Raw genomic sequence first — 7,057 nt, 5'->3', positions numbered from 1 at the left:
AGTGCTATCCGAAGAAGACACAGGCGTACTCGCGCCGGGTGGACCAGTAGTTGGAGGCTTGTTAGGAACTCTAGTTTTAAGTTCGAGCTCCAGCTCTTTCAGTCGAATTGCGTGCTGAGTCTCAAGCTCGACTGTTTTTACGTGCAACAGCTGACTTTGATACTGCTGCCGGCTTAGTTCCAAATCAAGCTCCTTTAGCTTAATAGCCAACAATGGGTCTCTTGGAGATGGCAGCTCAGCGGGATCTATGCTAAACGGTTCCGCGGGTTTGGTCTGCTCCGCTCCCTCACCCACGGAACTCGCAATTTGGTATGCAACACCCGCTTGCGCGCCCTCCTCTGGCAGGACCCCATTCTCCACCAAATGTCTCACTATCACTCCCTTAATCTCCATCTTTACTGCGCCTCGAGGCACCTTGATCTGATACAAATCCGCGATTGCAAATAAGTCATCTTTATGACATCTTTCTAATTGTTGCGCCGTAGGCCGAACTGCAAACTCCTCAAAATCAAATTTAGAAGACATCTCAAAAACTCTGCCGAATTCCCTTCCCCAAAAAGTAAAGACTCCAAGGCAAACGATAAAAAACAAGGCAAATTTCATCAGATCGAATAAACCATTTGTATGTATGCTACTGAATTTGGTTGCTCAAACCAGATAACAGATAATGTTACTGCCGTCTAGGGCCGGCAGTAACATAAATGAATGTGTGCTCACTCGATGATAAAGATTGAACTGGCGGACGAGCCCCCAATTTATGTTACGACCGTCTAGGGCCGGCAGTAACATAAATGAATGTGTGCTCACTCGATGATAAAGTTTTCAACAAAGGTAGATTTATTAACACAATATAATAAAAAACAAACAAACAAACAAAGGGATTAAATTCAGGAGTGGACAAGGCCAACATAACAAACAAAAGTAACTAATTTACATACCCTCTAAATTCCCTAAAACAAACAAACAACAACAACAAAAAAAGGCGCATCAAAGAAAATTACAAAGTAACTTCCCTAACTCCCTTAACTCAAAACATAGAATAAAGATATATGCAAAAATAAATGGCGTCACACTCCCTACTTCCCTTAGGTTATTTACAAATAATATTTACATAAGGTAACTGAAGACAAAAGCAAATTATAACTCAAACTGAACAAAAACAAACTCTACAAAGCACACATAAACACAAAAGAACACAAAGCAAAGCAACAAACAAAATGGCACAAAGTCGGCCTCCATAAGGTGTTTGGGGTGGTCCTTATATCACGGGAGCAGGCATCAGTTAATTGGGCCCAGACCAATCAGGACCTCTGCGCAGGCCACACCTTCTTCTGCACAAAAACACTCAAACAAGACATTGGATGTAACAATGCGTGTCTCTAATTCTGAGATTCTCTCTGTCAGCCTGACAATATCCCTGCATTTATCACATGTGTAAGTCTCACTGCTGACAGAAAGAGCTAAGCTGTACATGTTGCATTTACTACACATGATAATCGTCGGACATGACTGACCGTGTGTTTGATGAACGCCGTCCGAAAAACTGCAACGCACACGGGACTCGCTGGCTGGATGTCTCGGTCGCTTGCCGGTGCCTGGGGCGAGGGTGATGTGCGGGACGCTGTACCTCGCGGTGGATCGATGAATGCCGGGCAGCAACGTCTCCACAGCTTCCCGATCTGGCGAGGACAGATCAGAATAACATACATCGGATAAATCCGCCATTCAATCGACAAGGAAGGTTTGGTTTAAAGGAAAAAAGAAAGTAGACGGTAGCTAGCAGGCTAGCGGGCTATGGCTAACACTAGGTGATTATGCTGGTGGATTGCTAGTAATAAATCGTTCCGTTTAGTAATACTATGCAATAGGTTAAGTAATCTAGTGAAAATAAGAAAGTTATATTATGTGAATAGGAATAAAGAGAAGGATTTAGGATAAACTCCACGAAGCTCCGAGCGTAGGTCAGACAGCAAACAGGCAGCAGCGTTGAGCAGCGTTGAACCGGAAGTAAACACAGTGGCACCACGGAGATGTTCCAGGGCCGCTGGGACGAGAGGAAGGGGATACCTGAACTTGACAGTTATTTTGTTGAGGGAGCGATAATCAATACATGGCCGCAAGCCTCTGTCCTTTTTAGCCACAAAGAAGAAACTGGAAGCAGCAGGGGAAGTAGACGGCCTGATGAAACCTTGGGCGAGGGCTTCCTTGATGTAATCCTCCATGGCCTTCTCCTCCGGGATGGAAAGAGGGTATATCTTACCCTTTGGCATTGGTTCACCCGGAAGCAGGTCGATGGCACAGTCCCATGGCCGGTGTGGAGGCAGCTTGGAAGCCCGTTGTGGGCAGAAGACATCGCTGAAGGGGGCGTAACACTTGGGGATATCGACAGAGCGTTGTTCGACTGGACTTTCGATGGACGTGGCGCAGAGAGTGAGGTCAGGCAGAGGAGTCGGTGGAAGAGGAAGTTCAGCCAGACAATGAGAGAAGCATGTGTCGCCCCACTTCAGGATTTCACCCGTTTTCCAAGAGATGGTAGGATTATGCTGCTCCAACCAGGGGCGCCCTAGAACCACGTCAGCAGTGGAATCCTCCAGAACCAGCATATCCGGGTCTATCCCAATCGGAAACCCTGGATGACCAGGGAGGTCCAGCAGCTGCTGAAGGAGAGAAACAACGCCTTCAGGTCTGGCGACAGGGCTCTTTACAGCACAGCCCGAGCCAATTTGAAGAGAGGCATCAGAAGAGCCAAAGCGGACTATAGGAAGAGGATTGATGACCATCTGGATAGTAACAACAGCAGGCAGGTGTGGCAGGCAGTTCAGTATCTCACCAACTTCAGGTCTGGCCATGGAGCTGCTGAGGGTGACGCCTCGCTGGCAGAGGAGCTGAACCTCTTCTTTGCCCGCTTTGAGGTGGAATTAAACAATACAGCCACACAGCACCCGATGGCCCACAACAACTTCAAATCCACCCTCTCTGTGGAGGAGTATGAGGTGAAGCGCACGTTGAGAGCCATCAACCCCAGGAAAGCAGCGGGTCCTGACGGTATCCCCGGACGTGTTCTGAAGGATTGTGCAGACCAGTTGGCTGGGATCTTCACTACAATTTTTAACAAATCTTTATCCCTGGCTGTTGTACCACCCTGCTTGAAATCCTCCATTATAGTCCCTCTGCCCAAAAGATCATCCATTACCAGCTTCAATGATTACCGGCCAGTAGCACTTACCCCTGTGGTAATGAAGTGCTTCGAAAAGTTGGTGAGGAGACACATTTTTATCATTTTTGCCCCCCAACTTTGATCCACATCAGTATGCCTATAGGGCAAATAGGTGCACAGAGGATGCAGTAGCTGTAGCTCTTCACACTGTGTTGACACATCTGGAGCAGCGGGGGAACTACGCTCGGCTCCTCTTTGTGGACTACAACTCTGCGTTCAACACCATCCTCCCCCACAGATTAGTGGGTAAACTGTTGGACTTGGGTCTGCCTAACTCCAAATGTCTTTGGATTAAGGACTTCCTGACAGGACGCACACAGAGGGTCAGAGCAGGCCCCCACATCTCTACAGCTCTTAGTCTCAGCACTGGCTCCCCTCAGGGCTGTGTGTTGAGCCCCCTGCTCTATACCCTCTATACATATGACTGCACACCTTTCCATTCCAGCAACATCTTCGTCAAATTTGCTGACGACACTACAGTAGTGGGGCTCATCTCAGGGGGTGATGAGTCAGCCTACCGGGATGATGTGAAGCGGCTGTCAGTGTGGTGCAGAGACAATAACCTGCTCCTGAACACGTCAAAGACAAAGGAGTTAGTTGTTGATTTTAGGAGGAAAAAAACGGACATACATCCAATATTCATTGGCGGGGACAGTGTTGAGAGGGTAACAACCTTTAGTTTCCTGGGAGTTCATATTGAAAAGGACTTAACATGGGGCATGAACACCACAGAATTAGTGAAGAAAGCACAGCAGAGACTCTACTTTCTGAGGGTCCTTAGGAAGAACAACATCATTCAGAGTCAGCTGGTATCCTTCTACCGCTCCACCATAGAGAGCATTCTCACTTACTGCCTCTGTGTGTGGTTTTCCAGCTGCACTGTGGCATGCAAAAAACAGCTTCAAAGGGTCACCAGGACTTCTGAGAAAATCATTGGGTGCCGCCTCCCAACCTTGGAGGAACTACACAGTTCTCGTTGCCTCAAGAGAGCTTACAGCATTATAAGGGATACATCTCACCCAGGTCACTCTCTTTTCAGTCTGCTTCCTTCAGGCAGGCGGTATAGATCCATCAGAACAAGGACAAACCGACTCAAAAACAGTTTTTTTCCAACTGCTGTACAAGCTCTAAATGCAACCTAGCATAATGTTACATTACATATGCAAGAAAGTTTATTCAACATAAAGAATATATATTATTTACATTTATTATTTGTATGTGGGTGCACTTAAATAACTAAATTTCGTTGTACAGCTGTACAGTGACAATAAAGATTTCTATCTATCTATGAGCCTCTTCTCGGTGTAATAAACCCACTTGAAGTGTTACAGGTCCAGCCACGGTGTGGACGCGCTTACGGCTCAGGGGTCTGCCGGTTATTGAGCTGATCTTGTAGATGGTCAGAGACAGAGTGGTCTTGAGACGTAATTGATGACAGATGGCGCCAGAGACAAAGTTGCCGGCTGACCCCGAGTCGATGAGCGCGACCACTGTAAGGGAGACAGTAGCGGCAGTAAGATTGACGACAGTAGTGAGTGGTTACATTTTATGAGTAGCAGGAATAATAGCACTCACCAGGGGTCGTGGCGGTCGTGTGGGGCATGCTGCAATCACATGCCCAGGTTCTCCACAGTAGAGACAGAGATGAAGGGTCAGCCAACGGCGGCGTTCTTCAGAAGATAAACGGGAGTTTTCCACTTCCATTGGTTCTTGGGCTGGTTCTGGGGAGCTGACGGGTTCGGATCGGCAGAGGAATACGTTGGAGAGGGACTGGTCCTGGTGCTCCTGGATGCACGCTTGCATGCGAGTGGCGCAGCGTATGGAGAGCTGGATGAACTTTTCAAGGCCGATGGAGTCCGCGCATGCAGCGAGATGCAGCCGCACCCGAGGTTCTAATCCTTGTCGATAGGTTGTTATCAGGGCTTGTTCATTCCATCCGCTGATTGCTGCAAGCTTTCTGAATTGCAAAGCATAGTCGTAAATAGACATTGATCCTTGTTTTAAATTATAAAGTTTCTCACCAGCTGAAGAATCCGTGATCGGTTTCCCGAACACTTCCCGGAAGTGGGTAATAAACGCTGAGTAGGATTGGGTTACAGCGCCCCGCTGGGACCAGATGGAGTTGGCCCATTTTAATGCTTTGCCGCTGAGTTGAGAAATGACAAACGCTATCTTAGAGGTGTCACTCGGGTACAGGTGCGGCTGCATCTCCAGGACCAGTGTACATTGCAGCAGGAATCCGCTGCAATCCTCCGCCGTTCTTGAGAAGGGCGCCGGTTTGGCCATGGGACTGGCGTACGGTGGTAACGAAGGAAGACTGTTGACATTGTCGGTGGTGTTCGCTGGTGCAAGTGAAGGGACAGTGACTGGAGAAGGGCGTGGTGGATGGATGGTAAGTGTGCGCCATAGCGCATCCACGAGTTCCTGGAAGGGGTCCGGCTGGCTCATACTGGGTCTGCGGTGTTGGTCCGGTCTTCTGTTAAGGTAGACAGGAGACAGACACAGATGTAGCAGGTAACGGTTGTTTATTTGACCACAGTAGAGCAGAGGAACACACACAGGTAAGTGAACTGGTTGTAGAGAGGTTTGAGCTGGTGATATGAGGAATAGTTACTGTCCTTTCTTTGCAGATGGATACACGCTGGAGCTTGGAGATCGCTGGAGAACTTGGGAGCTGGTTGGAACACACACACAGCAGACGGAGCACACAGAGGGTAGGAGGCACACTGGAGACAGGTGAGTATTACGGAGATGAGTCCTTGAGGTAAGCATAACAATGAGTAGATGCAAACGTATATACACACATATACAATGTACAATGGTACAATGTACAATGGTGTTGCTGTTTGTTTGTGCAGGACGTGGCAGGATGGCGTCTGTGTCGGCATGCCGTCGGCTGCTCTTCTGCCTACTAGTCTGGCTGTATGTGTGGTCCTCAAACTGTGGTGCCCTTGTGGTTTATGACCGCCTGTCTCTCTTAGATATTAGATCAACATGTTTTAACTTTTACAAGTCGGATGTGGAGTGTGTTTTCAACAAACCGTACGGGAGTGGTCAAACTGACATTACGGAGTGTATTCGCCGCTTGCCTCTCAGCAACCCACGGAGGAAGCGCAAGAGGAAACGCGGGTCTCGGGATGGTCGCACGATCAAGCTGAAAGCCCGTCTGCATGCGGGCTGTATCCCAAGCCCCTTTCGCGAGCCGTTCCATGGCGACTCCATGATCTGGCGTCTTCTGGATCAGGCTCACCGGTGGCTTCAACCTGTCCTTCCCATGTTCCCACCCTCTGTCCCGCAGGCTGGCCCTCCTCGGACCGTCCGTCTTCTCCGAAGAGCTGGAGCGGCTCCTGGTATGTTGCGGCCGCTGCGCAAAGTTTCATTCTCCTCTGGAGTTGTCCCTCCACCCAGTATGGTTTTAATCAACGCTCGTTCAGCAGTAAACAAGACTTTTCTGCTGAATGACTTCTTCTCTTCGCATAACCTGGATTTTATGTTCATCACTGAATCATGGATTAAGGATGGTGATCTAACCCCTTTTTCTGAACTGGTCCCGGTTGACTGTACATTTTTTAACTCACCTCGCAAAAGTGGATGAGGGGGTGGGTTAGTGACTGTGATGAAAAACTCATATCGTGCGCATTGTCGCGCCGTCCCTGTGGACATTTACACCAGCTTTGAAGCCCAACTTTTTCATCTTGACTGGAACGGCCCTGTCTGCTTGGGAGTGATCTACCGTCCTCCACATTCAGTTAAGGACGGGTGGGTGATTTTAACATTCATGTCTGCTGCCAGTCAGACACTCTGTCAAGGGAATTTCTTAATATAATTGATGCTTTTAAC

The sequence above is a fragment of the Chanodichthys erythropterus genome, chromosome 12 (genome assembly GCF_024489055.1).
Source record: "Chanodichthys erythropterus isolate Z2021 chromosome 12, ASM2448905v1, whole genome shotgun sequence".
Taxonomy (NCBI): domain Eukaryota; kingdom Metazoa; phylum Chordata; class Actinopteri; order Cypriniformes; family Xenocyprididae; genus Chanodichthys; species Chanodichthys erythropterus.
The sequence above is the reverse complement of the archived record's forward strand: the minus strand, read 5'-3'. Positions refer to the sequence as shown.